General features: G+C 38.0%; 1 protein-coding gene across 1 annotated transcript in view; it reads left to right on the top strand.

The window, feature by feature from the left end:
• The window catches only part of LOC150081091 (uncharacterized), a 54,219-nt gene that overhangs the window by 35,911 nt on the left and 1,080 nt on the right, over window positions 1-17,228 (top strand). The window lies entirely within an intron of this gene.

The following is a 17,228-nucleotide window of genomic DNA, read 5'->3' as shown; positions in this document are numbered from 1 at the left end:
ATGCAAAAATAAATATTCATGGCCTTGTGGTTAGTGACTGTTGTTATTGCAAATCAAAGTATGTGCAAAACAAGGGCTGCCTGTATTCTGCGTACTGTTCTCTCAGACTAAATAGTTGTTACTTGGCTGAGATGTCAATGTTTTAGTGAACCTGTTGATGTCTGGTTTGCTAATTTTTAGTACAAGTGATGGGGGATCTGCTTTAAATAACTTGGAAATAATTTCAAGGGTACTTTGAAATTTCCTTACTTGGTAATATGCAAAATATCAAATCAGCAACTTCATAAATTTTGCGGAAGTAAGAACACACTTCATTGGATAGTACTGCTTCAGAAATTGTTATAGTGTGTATTAGTTGTAATGAATACATGGTAGTATTCATTGACTATTTTAAACATTCAATTTATGCAAAAATAAATATTCATGGCCTTGTGGTTAGTGACTGTTGTTATTGCAAATCAAAGTATGTGCAAAACAAGGTCAAATTATATATGACCACCGAGTTGCTGTTACTTTCAGATATTGTATTCTTTCCCTCTCTTTAACTTTTTTGGGCTTTGAAATTGGTTCAGATTTGTTCATTTACAGATAATGTAATATTTAATGTAATGGGACTTCTTAAGTTATCTTGCAAAAATACCAAATTAACTAATTTGGTATTTTAATGCATATAGCATATATAATGATCAGTCTTCTCCCTGTTGTTAAACTATATTGTAACACTTACTCTAAGCAAACTGTATTTGTAGCTTAGCGGAGCTTATTTAATTTCCCTTTTTCTAAGTGGATTTTTGTAGATCATGATTAATTAAAGTTGGCAAAAAAGACTTGGCAGGCATTTTGAGATTTTAGTACCTGCAGTGTGCTTAATTGCCTTCATCTTTGCTGCATCTGCAGGCTTTAGGACTGGTACAAACTTAATATTATGAATTCTGATACTAACCACGGGGCTTGAAATTTAGCTTTAAACCCAACACCGTGTGTGTGTGTGGCACACAATCCAGTGTGATAACTAATCTAAATTGTTTGCTATGACAATGGTATCTAGTTTATTGGTAAAGGTTAGTTTTTCTTTGTTCTTGATACACTTAGGTGCATAAATCTAGTGGCACTGCAAAGTTGTAATTTTTATAACCTTGCAGCTTCTGTACTTCTAAATAGCAATAATTTTGTATGTATGAAAGCAGCGACTTTAAGTGTATATCAGCTACTGGCATGTTGCATTGTCATCTGATTTGTGAATTTATTCCAGTTAGGTGTTTGTAAACCGTGTGCAGCGTTATTGTTTGCAGAATTAAAAGATTAGGAAATTTACTGTACTCTAAACTTATGATTACTGAGAGAATTCCAGGACAACTGGCAGGAGTTGTCCTGGAATTCCTTGATGAAAATTGTTTTTTGACAAGAGAATGGTGCATATGGTCCAGGACTGGTGTTGCTTGCATACAGTGTAATGACCTGATTTAAACTCCTGTGATTTTAATCTTCAGTATTATGTAGCAGAGTGGTCAGGAGCAGGAGTGTAGTAGCACACAGTGTTTGAGTAGGCTGGGGTTCAAACTCCTGACTGCTAAATATGGCTGATCTGCCAACCATGCAGTGGACCAGCATGGCAGATTATGGTCCATTTCCATCAACATGAATCGTTGCGGAGGCTTCCACTTGGCAGTAAATTGATAATGGCTGCATCTTACTTTTTATATATATATATGAAAGTGCTCCAAAAGAATTCATGAAACATTGGTGCACTGAAGAACATTGGGTTGTTTTTTGCAGCTTCAAGCATGGGATGGGGCCCTTGGGTGATAAGATATCTCTTATCATTACAGATTTCTCTTTCCAAATGATAGTTTTATTTCTTTACTTACTAGTGTTGTCTTCTCATTTGCATACTTCAAGCAGTTCTGTGCTTAAAAGGTTTAAATTAAGAAACCAGAAAGGAAATTCATCTTTCTTAGTGTATTTCTGACAAGCTCTTAACTTCAACAAGCACTTGGTCACTGGTAACACTGCTCCTGCCTCCATGTGTGAAGGGCCAGAAATGTGGGAGAAGAAAATCTCGCCCATGGCTAAAAGGAGCAATGATGGACAACCACAGACATACTACAAACCACAGACTCTTTGATCTCTTGATCCAGATCTGTCAAACAGATTGATATAAATGCATTTATATTCATTAAATTGTCAGGAAAATATTTATGCATTACATTTAAGTGTCAGGAAAATAGAAGAATTGGAAACTCTGCTTCTCTTTTTCTAATACTGTTACTACTTGACAGACCACCCATTGAATATGCTCTCCCCATTTTTAATTGAAATATTTCTTAGCATTGTGGCTGATTCTCCAAAAAAAGGTTTGACTGCAGTCTGGAGACCTTTTAGTAGAAATGATACCATGCACACTCAGTCAATTAAAAATATATTTAATATTCAGTGGAATTTAAGGTGTAATATCAGAGTGGGATCTCCTAGCATTAGCACAGCACATGATGCAAGAAAGCAAGCTTATATAGCATCAGCCAAAAAAAAAAAAAAAAACGCAGACCCTTCTCATTTCATCCATCCACTCGCTCCAAATGTTTGTCTAGTTCTGCCTTGAATCTGTTTAAGCTATCAACTTTACAACGACAGATGGAAGTTTGTTCCAGCAATCAACCACCTGCTGGCTAAAGGCAAACTTCTGCACATCTTTCCTCAATTTGAATTTATTTTTTTAATTATATTCAATTTTTTGAATATAATTATTCTGAGCAAGAGGAAGAATCCCATCAGCATTGAGCATGCTCAAACCATCAAGGCTTTATACACCTCAATCAGATCACCTCACAGGTGCCTAGTCTCCAGACACTGTAATTTGCAAAACTTAAAGCTTTCTTCGTAAGAGCAACCCTTTGTTCAATTCACTAATCTTGTTGCCCTTCTCTGTACTCATTCCAACAGCTCTACATCCTTCTTAAAATGAGGCAGAGAGTGAAAAGGACCTTTTCACTCTCTATCACTGTCAGTGTAGTAGTACCACACAGTTGATATGTTACTCTGGGGTTACTGCTTCCCATATGCAGTACTTTACATTTGTCAATATTAAACTTCAGCTGCCACCTCTCATCCCATCTGCTCATCTTTTCTAGATCCCGTTGCAGCAGCATACTGTCATTAACAACCCTGCTGACTTCTGTATTGTCTGCAAACTTGGACATTAAGCCTGATGTCCAAACCATCAAGGCTTTATACACCTCAATCAGATCACCTCACAGGTGCCTAGTTGAATTTATTTTTTTAATTATATTCAATATCATTGAATCAATATCATTGAATACAGAAAACAACAATGGAGCCAACACTGAACCCTGGGGGACTCCAAGAAGAGCAGTGTCTATTGATCACCACTCTGTCTTCTCCCACTCAACCATCCCTTTATCTGTAGCAGCAGTCTTCCATATGCAACAGTATCAAAAGCCTTTCTAAAATCCAAATATATGATAATTATTCTTGCATCCAGTTCCTTTGTGACTACATCATAGTATCCAATCAAATTGGTCAGACAAGAATGCCCCTTAACAAACCCATACTGTGTCTGAGCTATAACTGAAGTCATGTCTAGATGATCCTGCACTGCTTGTTTAACCAGTGCCTCCATTAATTTTCCTGGAACAGAAGGTTTTTTTTTTTTTTTATGGAAACCCCAAACATGAGGTGTTAGAACCTATAGTACTTAGTACCGTGCTTGGGTTGGAGGTAGAGAAGATGAAAAATGATATTTGTTGACATAAGACTTTAACTTCTGTAGACTGATTTTTAGGAAATATGTACAAAGGAAGATTGTTCTAGAAAATGGCAGTTGAATGAATAAACAAGGAAGAGAAAAGTTGGTTCTGTGAGTTTGAAGTTCAACAGTTAAATGAATGTTGGCTGGTGGCAGCATGCGTACGAACTGCTTTGAAAAAGAGAGCGGGAATTATAGAAGCCAATTCAGGAGAACAGTGCCCATGGAAGTGTCTGTAGAAAAGGCATGCAGCAGAAACAGTATGTCTATGAGACAGAGTGGAGAGACTCTTAGAGGAGTCATTAATTAACCTAACTACCCTCTTCTGAATGACATCTAGAAGCCTGAGAGAGGTTTTGGGGGCACTGCCCCAGATGTGGGAATAATATTCCACGGTGGGGCGGATTTGCAATTTGTATAGAGTTGAACAGCTGTTTAGAAGAAACGTAACGCCGAGAGTGAAAGAAAAAACCAAGTTTTTTAGATGCAGAGGAAGCAATATTTGTAATGTGCTTGTGCCAAGAGATTAGAAGTCAGGGTAAGTCCCAAAAGAGATACCAGTATATCATTTTGCCTAGAAATGGAGTGTCACCAAAGATAAGCATAGGAGCAGAAGAACCCTTTTTGCGAGATATAAGACAAGCCTGAGTTTTAGAAGGATTGAAATCAACTAAGTTCTTTCTCCCAGTGGATTTTCACTCTGAAAACTATTATCTATATAGACTCTGAGTGCAGTGACAGCCCTCCAAGGCAATTCTCGCTCTCCACATCCACTGATAAATCAAATAAACTGAAATATTCGAATTTCATAACAATAGGTAGACTGTCACATTTTGTTGGATTCCAGGGCACACTGGAATACCAGGAAATGAGAATGCAGATAAAGCAGCAAGAAATCCCACTGATAATAACCACATCCATATTCCTTACACAGACTATAAATTAATCATACGCTGAATTTGCAATGAAAAATGGAGAGAAATTTGGCATAATCAGGTAAATAAGTTAAGAAACATAAAACAGAATCCGCAGCTATGGGAATCTAGTTTTTGCTCAAACAGACACGAAGAGGTTGTGTTTGCCAGAGCACGTATAGGTCATACCCATCTTACACATCAATATTTATTGCGAGGAAATAATCACCACTGTGATTAAACACTAACCATAAAGCATATTCTTATAGAGAATATGCTTTATGGTTAGTGCATCCATGCACTCACTGTCAGTATGCCAGAACCATATCATTCCGATCCCTATCTAATTTAAACGAACCTCTTCAAATTAGACATATTATTGGGGACAACTCCAATTTATCTGAGTTCTTCCACTATCTAAAACAGATTAATATATTTATGCTCATATAAACTCTTTTATTAATCTGTACAGTCTCTCTCCACAGGAACAGGCGCAATATGGCCAAAGTAGCCCCCCCCAGAGGGGGGGGCTACTTTGGCCATATTGCGCATATAAGGCCATATTGGGCTACTTTGGCCATATTGCGCATATAAGGAATTGGTAGTGCATATTAGAGTTGAATTTGTCCATAAATGGATAATGTAGGCCAGAAAATCACCAGTGGATCGACACTGATGGAATCCATACTGGCAATCATTGACCAGACGGAAGGTTTCTAGGTAGTTTGAGTTGGCGAGTAATCGATTTCTCCATTAACTTTAGAAAGAGTAAAACTAATTGCAATGGGATAATAATTGGATGGGAGGGATTTGTCACCCTTTTTAGGAACTGGCTGGATATGAGCAAGTTTCCAAGTAGAAGGAAAAACACCCTTGGAATAAGAAAGTGAAAAAAAGGTGGCAAAGAACAGGAGTAAGTTCAGGAGCACAGGTTTTGAGAACAAGTGGAGAAATACCATCAGGACCTGGAGCTTATTTAGCATCAAGATTCGTCAAATTCCTTCTGACTTCCTTTTGATGGAAGACAACAGGAGGCATTGAATAGTGTGTGTTGGGAATGGTAGGAGGTGTTTTACCAAGATCATAAATACATGAGTTTGAAGAAAAATAGGATGCTAGCAGGTCCTTGGCTGAAGTGACAACAGAACCATCTGGTTTGGATAGAGGTGGGAGCAGAGATGTGCAAAAGTTGCGGCCAATAGCTTTGGCAAGAGACCAGAATGCTCGGCTACCATTAGGGCAAGAAGCAAGTTTTCTACTCTTATCCTGTTCAAACTCTAGTTTGGACTGATTATTAACTTTACAATTGTTGTGAGCTTTGGTGTAGGAAGAAAATGAAACTGAAGATTTGGAAACAAGCCAATTAAATATGTAACATTTTTCTCTTGAACAGCCTTAGCACATTTATTGGAAAACCAAAGTTTAGATAAAGGATGAGATTTTAAAGTGGAGTGTAGAAGGAAGGATTCCATTCCTACAAGAATAATTTCACTGACACGATCTGAGCAATCGTTGACATCAGAAGTTTTGAAACAGTAATCCGACCAAGGAAAAGAAGAAAATAAATCTCGCAGGTCATCCCATTTTCCATTCTTGTAATGACAAACAATGAGGTTTGGAATAGCCATGAGATAAAGGCTCCATTGGAGAAGAGACAATCACCAAGTTGTGATCTGAGGTGCCTACAGGGCCACTCACTTTGACCGTGTACTTAGAAGGGCTGTTTGTGGGAAAAAGATCGAGTATTGGCTGTATAGTTAGAATTGTCCGGTATCCTTGTAGGTCAATGAACAATCTGTGCAAGGTCATTAGTAATTGCAAAAGCCTTAGCATCTCGACCAGCTGGAGTTGTGAACATTAAAATCACCAAGGAAAATTACCTCACTGTTAGGAAAGTTGATCTAGAGAAAGTCAATTTGCAAAGAGAGAAAGTCAGAGCTCCAAGTGATGAGTTGGAGTTGGGAGAATGGTAGAGACAGATGAACTTGACAGAATGAGGTAGAGAGATTAAGCCAGAGAAGATTGAAAAGAGGAGATTCCAAATTACGAAGTCTCTGACAGGGAATATCAGAACGGACATATGCACAAGTACCACCTTTTGAGGAGAAAGAAATCACACAGTGAATAATTTGGGCATCTGAGATTAGCAGTAGTTCAATCAACCGATAACTGAGATTCTGTCAGAAAAAGTACATCGGGTTTCGCAGACTGAAAGTGGAAATGGACATCGTTGAGATTAGAATTGAGACCACATATATTTGTGACATGAACTAGGAAGTTAAAACTAACAGGTCTTTAATTACCTGTCTCCCCTCGATCCTTCTCCTTTGTGGATTGGGGTCACATTTGCACATCTCCAGTCCATTGGGTACCTCCCCTGAGTCTAAGGAAGCTCTCATAATTATCGCTAAGGATTTGCTTACTTCCTTTGCTGCCTCCTTTAATATAACTGGATAGATTCCATCCACCCCAGGTGCCTTATGTTCAACAATTTGTCCTCCACTTTACTCTCAGTTATTACAAGATTATCTAGCTTACTGCCAGTGTTTAACACACCTCTGGCATTCACCACCCTGAATAACTCATGTGTGAATGTAATGCAAAAAAATATTCATTCAATTTGTTAGCTACCTGAGTAAGATCATCAACAGTTGAACCATCGATATCAAGTGGACCAATCTGATTCATCCCCTTCCTTCTAGAGTTTACATAAGTAAAGAACTCTTTGCTGTTTTTCTTTGCATCCTTTGCCAAAGATTTCTTGTAATCTCTCTTTGCCTGCCTAACCTCCTTGGTGACAGACCAGTTTATATCTCTCATGGGCTTCTGTGTCACCTGTTAATTTATATGTATCCTATGCATTTTTTTTTTTTTTTTTTTTTTCTCTGCCACATGTCTATTAGTTCATCTGACATCCATTTAGGCCTAAATCTTGAACAATATTTCTTAGTTTGTATAAAAAGGCTAGTAGCTTCCAAGATTAATTTTTTAATTCTCCTTATATCCAATTAAAGAACTAATTGGATATAAGGAGAATTAAAAAAAAAATGCTTGTTAAAGAACTAAGCAATCAATGTAATATTTGCTAAATAGAAAGGTGGAATGCTTTGTCCTACTTGGGCAGTCATCCTTACATTTTAAAACAAATTTTGTCAACAACTAACAGCTGGATGTTTAGGGTGCAAAATTAGACTTTACATTCCTAGCGTAGTCTAGTTTTTTAAATGCCAAATTGGGTACTCTTAAGCAGTCTGCAGAAGCTTAACCACTTGTGCCTCCTTTGGCCTGAAATAATCTGCATTACTGAAATGCAATATTTCAGTAGTGTAGTCGGTCAACTGTCAGGGGATTATTCACCATACCAGAAGTGCTATATCTGGTGGCAGAGAGAAAATTTCAAATGGTCAAAGTCAAACACAAGGAGCAAAGATGTTTTTTAGTGTCAACTGAATCATCTGCCTTTGCTTGATTTGTACAGAAGCAATGAACTATAACGGTACACAGAGATTTAGTTCCCCGAAGCATATCAATATCTAATTGGCAAGATTAGTCCTCTCCACATTAAATAAGTCAACCAACAGCATGCAGCTCATTTAGTAAATATACCATTGACAATACTACAAGATAAAAACACTGCAAAGTAGCCAATAAAACAAACTATATCTGCAAGATATAAGAAAAAATCCATAACTGATACACTGGACAAAGATTGCACGAGCACAATTCACTACTGTAAATTCACACAGAGAACCTGGATATTGGCAGACCAGTATTCCCAAAAAGGAAAATGCAGACATCTGATACTTCAGTGATATATGCACTAGTTCAGTGGAACTGTCATGGAGCAAACTTAGACAATGTATGTGACTTAATTAGTAAATATAAGCGTGTTCTACAGGAACAAATTTAACCCCTTAAATATCTATGAAAGAAAAACATTTAATGTATAGAAAAGATAGAAACAAGTAATATAGTTCATGGAGAACTAGCATTGTTCATAAACTCCAGAATGCTATTTAGATATACCTCTGCAGACACCTTAGGGGCAGTTGCCACTAGAGTTAGGCGAGATAACGATACATTTTAACTGTTCATTCATACACTCTTGGTTATTATTTGGCTACCAACCCCTTTTTGTATCTTGGTAGTTGGAATGATCACCTGTGGGGTTCCTTTCCTCTTGATAAGAAAGGACAATTAATTGAAAAATTTCTTAAACAAGAGTAAGATTGTGAAACAAATGGCAGTTGCGGCCATTTGTTTCACAATCTTAGCCATCACAGCCATCTTTCCTCAAGATCAGCTTCTGCAAGTAACCTTTCAATTTTTTTCTTTCTTTTGTTAATGATAATGCTTCCAAAACTTGTGACCACTTCCAAGTGACATGCACACCCTGAACTAACTCTCCTCCTGAAACAGAACAGGTCTGTAAATTTGACAAAGCTAATTGAACAAAATATCAATAATTGGCATGTCTAGATATTCAGACCATTGCATGTCTTGCCATTGCCTCTGTAATAAATTGTATCACTTGCCAGATAATGGCAACTGCAGAATCTGCCACACCTAAATAGTTTATATCAGAACCTTGTGCTACCAAAAAATTAAAAATGAAGCCCATAACAATGCAAAAAAAGAATAATTAGTGCTAGAATTTATTTTGCAAATGCCTAACCACTACTAACCTAATAAAAAAATTACGAAAGCAAGGGCTAAAGCTCGTCGCATAGAATGAATAAGTAAGAAAGAAGCATGGTACAAATACACATCCATAAACAAGATTTATAGACTTGCAACAGTTCTGACTAAAATTAGAATTAATAGTAGTAGTAGTAGTGGCTGTGATGCAAGAAAGCAAGTGTATGAGCTTATGCAGCATCAGCCAGAAAAAAAAAAAAAAAAAAAAAAAATCACACCATTCCCTCCAAATGCATGTCCAGTTCCTCCTTAAATTTATTTAACCTATCAACTTCCACAACGACAGATGGAAGTTTGTTCCAGCAATTAACCACCCGCTGGCTAAAGGCAAATTTCCGCACATCTATTCTATATCTGTCTTTTCTTAATTTGAATTTATGCCACTTTAGGTTCGTAATCTGAACAAGTGGAAGAATCCCATTAGAATTCGGCATGCTCAACCCATTCAAGGCCTTATATATCTCAATCAGATCACGGCGCAGGTGCCTAGTCTCCAGCCACTGCAATTTGCAGAACTTAAGCCTCTCTTGGTAAGAGGATCCCTTCATTTCCCTCACCAATCTTGTTGCCCTTCTCTGTACATGCTCAACAAATCTCTACATCCTTTCTAAAATGAGGCCTCCAGACCTGTATGCAGTACTCAAGGCATGGCCTGACCAATGCCTTATACAGAGGGACAATCACCCCCTTCTCCCTGCTAGCAAAATTCCTATATATCATTGACAAAACCCGATGACCTGCCCTGGCAGCCTGTCTAATAGGAAATATTGTCCTCTAACCACTCCAATACTACTTTTAAAGGGGAAAACAATCCTTATTCCTTGAAATTGTCAGTTCTTTAGGTGAAACATTTGAAAGTACAGAGAGAGAAATACGTAATTTGAATTTTAATACCATACACCGGCATTCTCTAATATCTCTTACAACAACAGAGTTACATAGTGCACTTGGACAGATCAAAGAATAGTGCTGCAGGTCCTGATTTGAGTTTATATGTCACTATCATTTGAGCGAAGAGTCAAGTTTTCAACACAACCTGCTGATGTGGAATTATTTATGGTTATATGAATTTAATGTAACTCTTTGGGTGACTGATCCTTTCAAGTATATTTATTTTGCTCTCTCCCAAACATGTGCAATACAAGGAGTTCCTCAGGGCTCTAATGCCATGCTCTTTACTACCAGGATCAAATCAGTTAGCAAATGTATTCCTAACACAGTCAAGGGCACTTCCCAGTGATGCTGTTGGGCTTCCAGATTAGTGAAAATAGATCTAGCACCCACAGCCTAGGTTCCAGGTTAACATCAAAGGAATCAGTGCTCTGTACCCCATGACAACTTGGAAAGGGGAACCTGATGGGTGAGGTGCTGCAGCTTTGACAAGACAGCTGGTCCTGGAGGGCCAGCTAGGATAAATTGGCTAGTGGTTTCACCTGTGAGGGTCAACAATCTCAATGCCATTCCCCTACCCTCGGATCAGAGGGACAGGATTCAGGGTGGCAGTATTTTGGGTAGCCGTCATTTGACTCCCGAATACATTTATTGCTTGCCAGATCATGGGCATTTGGGTAATGTGGTGGTTGGGGAGCCCAGGTGCTGAATGAAAATCAAAACCATGAATCCCGATTAAAATCCAATGCTTTGTTATCTGATAATACACACCACAGGTGAAAAAGCTATAGGAAAAATCTTTCCCTTCTTTATCCAGAAGTGTTTGGAAGAGCTGGTATGCTCTCCTATATCTGTTAAACTGCTTCACTCAGGCAACATCCTTGAAGAGATTAGAAGTGATTAACATTCAGAACAGCTGCAACTATGGGGGGGGTGCTGGTCACAGTTAACCCCCACATGACATCAAACATCCAGTAGCTGAATGGGATCTCATGGAAGTGTCTGCAGAGGAAATATGTTTTGAATTAAAATCTAAGGAGTATGACAGCTACGAAATGAATATTCATGCTTAGCAATGGAAAAATTGTTCCTACAAGAAACATCATCCTGACATTTAATTCACCAAATTCTAATGAAATTAAAGCTGGATATATTACTTGTTCAGTGAATCCATATGTTCCACAACTTTAAATTTGCTTTAAGTGCCAGAAACATGGACACTCACAAATGGCCTGTAGTGGAGTGCTGCAGTGGTCTATGGAACTACATGTTCAGCAACAAACCTGCCAAGGTTAATGAAACCCACCTACATTAACACCCAGTTTACTCACGAATTTGACTTGGTGTATTATAGATTCAGATGGTGATGCCCCATAAAATGCTTATACATACTCATGGGCATGCCAGTGGTGGAAAGAGGAAAAAAGAAATTCGCTGACAAGACAGAGCTGAACATATCAGATGGCAAAAAAAGTAGTGAATCCTAGAGTTTAAACAATCCTACCTATGCTCTAGTGGGACTCAGACAGAAATGACCATCCCACCAAAGTCATATGCTCCCATTGCTTGCTACCTATTAAGATTGCAAAAATCTGCACAGAAAGATCAATCAGTTGCCACTTCCATATCTGTAACTCCAAGAGTGGCATCCCCCAGAAAGACCTTGATGATTTTGTCATGCAGTTGCCTCTCCCTTACTACTTGAGAATTTTAATGGACATATCACCCTCTTGGGTAGTGCTGATGTTAATAGAAGGGGAAGTGTCATTGAGCATATGCTTAGTGACAATGATTCCCTTTTGAATATGGGAATTAATTTCTCCCCCAATGTGCATGTCTGCACATTCTCAGCTATTGATCTTTCTGCATGCTCCCTCTTCTCTCTTAACTCATTTGAGAGGTGGATGAGAACTATGGAAATTTCACTCCCCTTTGAAAACCAACCTACTTAATGGGAAGCTGTGTCTACCATTTAGGTTGCTGCAGTGGAAAGTAGATTAGACTGGCTGGAATGCCTTTCAATATCTGGCAGGGTTTTTAACATCATTGCAGTCAGTCAGGAGCCTATCAAGGATGTGGTGGCAGACATCACACAAAACATAGTCCATGCAGCTGCAATTACAATTCCGAAAACATCTACCCAAATTCTACCATTTCCAAAACCTTGATGGATGCTGAATGCACAACAACAGAATGGCATGAAACAAAGCTTTGGGGATATTCTGACTATATTCTACAGTGGCCAATCTCTTAACCTTCAAATGTGCATGTGCCAAAGCTTGCCATTTTTGCCATCAGAGCCTAAAAGTATCATGGGTTGCTTTACACAGACTATTACCCAGTTGACTAACATTAAAGCTGTCTGGGAAAAAATCCAGAAAACGAAAGGACACCCTTCATTGGTTTGGAATATAATGGATGCATGGCCCCAAGTGCCAAGCAAAGAGTCCTTTCCTTTCTTTAAGCAACAGATTTTTGCAGCCTCTGCTTTACAAAGTTATTTCTGGTTCCTTCTAAATAAAGAAAAAAGCTTTATACTAAGAAAGGAAATACACCTTTCTTTTGTGTGTTCAGGAGTAGCAGTGTGCAGCACACGCTTCTTGATCAGACCAGGGTTCAAGCCCATGACCACCAAATACAGAGGATGCGGAAAGGTCAGGAAATGACCACCGCATATCCCCGGAGCAATATGGCCTTAGTTGCTAATGCTCCTAAAAACCAAATAACAACAACTTTCTTTTGTATTTATATAATTAACTTGTCTAACACCACTTACCTCTTATAGCTTGGTCACTGGTGGCACTGCTCTTGCTTCCATGTGGTGGGGCTGGTAACCCGAGTATCAATTCAGGACAAAAATGAGCAAACATGGATCCATTAATATCACCATTTGTAAAGTCTTCATGCTCATGTGAACTTGAATCATCTGAAGCAAAAAGAATTAAAAAAGATGATTCTTCATCTGATACACCTGCTTTCTTAATTCTGCATTCACTGTCAACAAAACAGCCTCTCTCCATTTCTTGTGCAGAAAAGCATAGAAGCTGTAGCAGGTACTCCTAAAATGGTCAAACGATCTTTAAAGGCCTTCCCATTTCTTTAACCCCACAAAGAATTCAAAAGGATCATTTCGGAATGAGACCTTTCTTAGTGTTCCTGAAGATGATATTGCTGAAGAACTTAAGGCACAACATGTCATCAGTGCTAAAAGAATAGACTAAACAAGATGGTGTCCTTACATCCACAAGAAATGTAATCCTTACTTTTAACACCACTAAATCTCCCTGCTGGGCACCTTTCCTATCCAACCATACATTCCAAATCCACTTAGATACTTTAAAATGCTAGAGGTGTGGTCATTCCCAAACTGAATGCACAGCAGTAATGCCAAAGTCTTCCAACTGCTAGGGTTCTCACCCTGCATATTCCTGAACTTGTGAATCATGGAAGGTGGGTAAGAAAATATTGAAGTACAAGGTAGAGAAAAATGTCTCGCACCAAGAAGCATAAAAACAGATAAAAAGTGATACCTTCCAAATTGTACTCTAATGCAGTTAAAAACACAAGAGGTTTCAGCACATTCCTCCTAAATTATCTCTTGTCCAATAGGTCAGATCCATCCTGATGGATGGTGAGCCACTTGCAGCAACAAAGACCAAAAGTACATCAATTTCTACTAATACAAAGCCATCCAAGCCACAAGACCAACCCCCAAGTCAGGAACCTTAACAAAGGAAGAAGATGCAAATCTTACACTGAATAAATCAACTGATCTAACTAACTATGGAAATTGATGAGAAGTTTGATAATGAAAATGCAGTTCTCCTACATGCTGATGACAATATGGATATTGCTCATACAGTTTTTGCAAAATGAGAGAAATATAAACGGGATCAGGGGAAAACAAAAAGGTCAGACCAATCCACCTAACCTAAACCCTAATAATGCAGAAAATCATTCAGTGGAATTGTAGAGGCCTAAGAAGCAATTTTGATGAATTAAAATATATGATGCACCAGCATGAATGAGTTTGTAAGAGTTTGTCTACAGGAAACATTTATCATCAAATCATACTCCACACTTCTCATGGTATATTCTATACAGATGGGATAGATGTTCTGAATCTCTGGCAAGAGGAGTAGCCATTTTAGTTCGTAGAAACATTCCATCCAAACCTATTCAGCTGTGTATCACTCTAGAAGCAGTAACTGTTTGCATTGTTCTTGACATTACTCTCACTATTGTCTCTGTTTGTATTCCACTAAACGCTTCATGTTCCACTGCAGAACTTGACAATTTACTAAATCAACTGCCCCACCCTATATGCCTTCTAGGCAATCTAATTGCTCAATATCCTTTGTGGTGGTCCCAAACACGGATGATCAAAACTGTACTTGATAATTATCAACCTTTCTGGCGCCTCCATAGCCACTTGGGAAGGAGCAGCAGTGCGTAGCACACAATTCTTAATTAGACCGGGGTTTGAGCCCGTCGCCACCAAATACGGAGGATGCGGAAAGGTCAGGGAATGACCACCGCATATTCCCAGAGCAATATGGCCTTAGTTGCTAATGCTCCTAAAAACAAAATAACAATCAGCCTTGCCGAATACCCGTATACACATACACACACAATCCACCTGCCTATAGAATCGAGCTCTACTCTTGACCTGTCCATGTATTCCTCATCCATTTATCCTAGCCATGAGTGGACAGTATTACCTGACTTTCACAACAGTGATTACTTTCCTATAATTTGCAAAATACACATACAAATTATGCCTCCAACCAATGAATTACATGGAATTTTCACCTAGCAAACTGGGAACAGTTTTCTAATACCATCCAATTTGATACTTGCCACTGTAGCCTGGTGGTCAGGTGCACGGGTGCATAAGTACACACCCCTTGAGTGACCGGGGTTCAAGCCCGTGACTACTGAATACGGTGCTGTTTCTTGTATTCTGTCTATCTTGTGAACTCTTCTGACCTTTTGGTCGTCCCGGAGTATAAACAGAAAATTTATTTTATACAGTAGAACTACTGGGAGCTGCTGCCACTGCAACAGGTGGCTGGTAGAGGTGGATATTGATATTAGTTTTGGAATTATATTAAATATGGTAAATTGAAAATTTATTACATTTTTTTATTTTTATGATTAATATTGAATTTTGATTCTGAAAGTTTATTATTATGAAACTTAAGCTAATGCTAGTGATTTTATTCATATAAAAAAATTTCAGTTGGGCTCTGATAAAAATTGGTTAGGGTGGGTCAGGTATGGGTGATGAATAGGGAAAAAAAAAAAAAATCTGGCTTGGGTTTGGTCGAGCTGTCTAGACATCGGGCTGTGCTGGATAAAAATTAAAATATAGGCCGGTGCAGACCTCTAGTCCACCCAAAAAGTGTTATTTATAGACTTGAAGAGTGCACTTGTTAGCTCTACAAGATGCCTCCTTCCTTACTCCTTCTTAAATAAGGGACATAAGGCTGATGCACATCAAAGAACACCAACAAATGGTCATCTTAATCTGGATCTTGTGCATCACCCAAGCTACAGTGGGATACAAGGAAATAGATATGCAGCCAAACTACCATGCAATTTATTACATTCTATATCTAACTAGATCTAATATACAAAGAATATATAAGAAACAGTGGATGCTCGTTGTAAGCTTAAATGCATAATCTCATAATGAAGTGTGACTCATAGTTATGGGCCTCCAAATTCTGTATAACTAGAAAGGAAGTAATACTAGTCAGTGCATGAATCAGTCCCAGTCAGCTTACATTTTTCACCTTACACCAAATCTGCTGGGTCCCCCCCCCACTTCTTTCTAAAACATAATTATATGATCATTTCTGACTTGTTCTCATAAGTCATGTATTGTTGATGGTTGCAATATGGCTTAAATAGCCCTTGTGCCAGAAGTAATGAAAAATGCCCTTGGCACATGGTGGCCATTTTTAACAATAGGGGAAATAATGCACTTCCAAATTACAATGTTAAGCAAATCTGTGCAGCTCACTCTTGATTTTTCTAGTTTCACTCAAAATACACACAGTTCCAACACAAGTTGATACAGCTGTAGTTCAACTAAACATTACAGTGTCTCAGCAGCTCCCTTTTATATGCAGCATTTACATTGCTGCCAGAATCTTCTGATATCCTGGTGGCTTTAGAGCAGGGGGCGGGAAACCTCGAGCCCACGAACATGCGTAATCTGGCATACGATAGTTTTCAAATATCTATACTGCATATATATATATATATAATAGGTGGCCAGCTGTTTATTATATTTTTGAATTAACGGGATTTCCAACTTATTTAAGAAAATACTCTGCACGTTGCTATAAGTATAGATCCAGTGATTCACTGATAAAAATACAGTATCGAATCTCATTAAATATTATAAAAATAAAATATTTCAATCTTGTGACTGTATTTTGTACTATTATATATTTGTAATTTTATCTTGAATTTGTGTTTTGTTTTTCTTTTAATAAAATTATGTATGTATAAATATTACAATAAATAACAAAACTGTTTATGACAATTTTTTTTTTTTTTTTTTCATTATACACTGGAAATCTAAAAAAAAAAATGGCCTGCTTGAACCTTAGACATTTTATTTCGCCTGCCATTTATAGAGGTTCCCCACCACTGATTTAGAGAATGTCTAACCCTCAATGTATTATCTATTTAACCCCAGGGGCTCACATCTGGTGAGTATGGGCTTGGCAAACCTAGGGTCCTGATCTCTCTCTCAGGATAACTCCAGATTTTTTTTTTTTTTTTTTTGGCTGCTGCAGCATAAGCCTCAGGCTTCCTTGCACCATATAGCTAATAATAATATACAGATTTCTTCTGTGCAGTATCTGCTCTTTGTTGTAAACTTACTTTATTGTAATCTTCAGTTTACCGAACTGAGAGTAAATGATATCAAATATAAAACTTAATGT

The sequence above is a fragment of the Mastigoproctus giganteus genome, chromosome 9, assembly GCF_048544385.1.
Source record: "Mastigoproctus giganteus isolate SK-2022 chromosome 9, ASM4854438v1, whole genome shotgun sequence".
NCBI lineage: Eukaryota > Metazoa > Arthropoda > Arachnida > Uropygi > Thelyphonidae > Mastigoproctus > Mastigoproctus giganteus.
The sequence above is the reverse complement of the archived record's forward strand: the minus strand, read 5'-3'. Positions and strand labels throughout refer to the sequence as shown.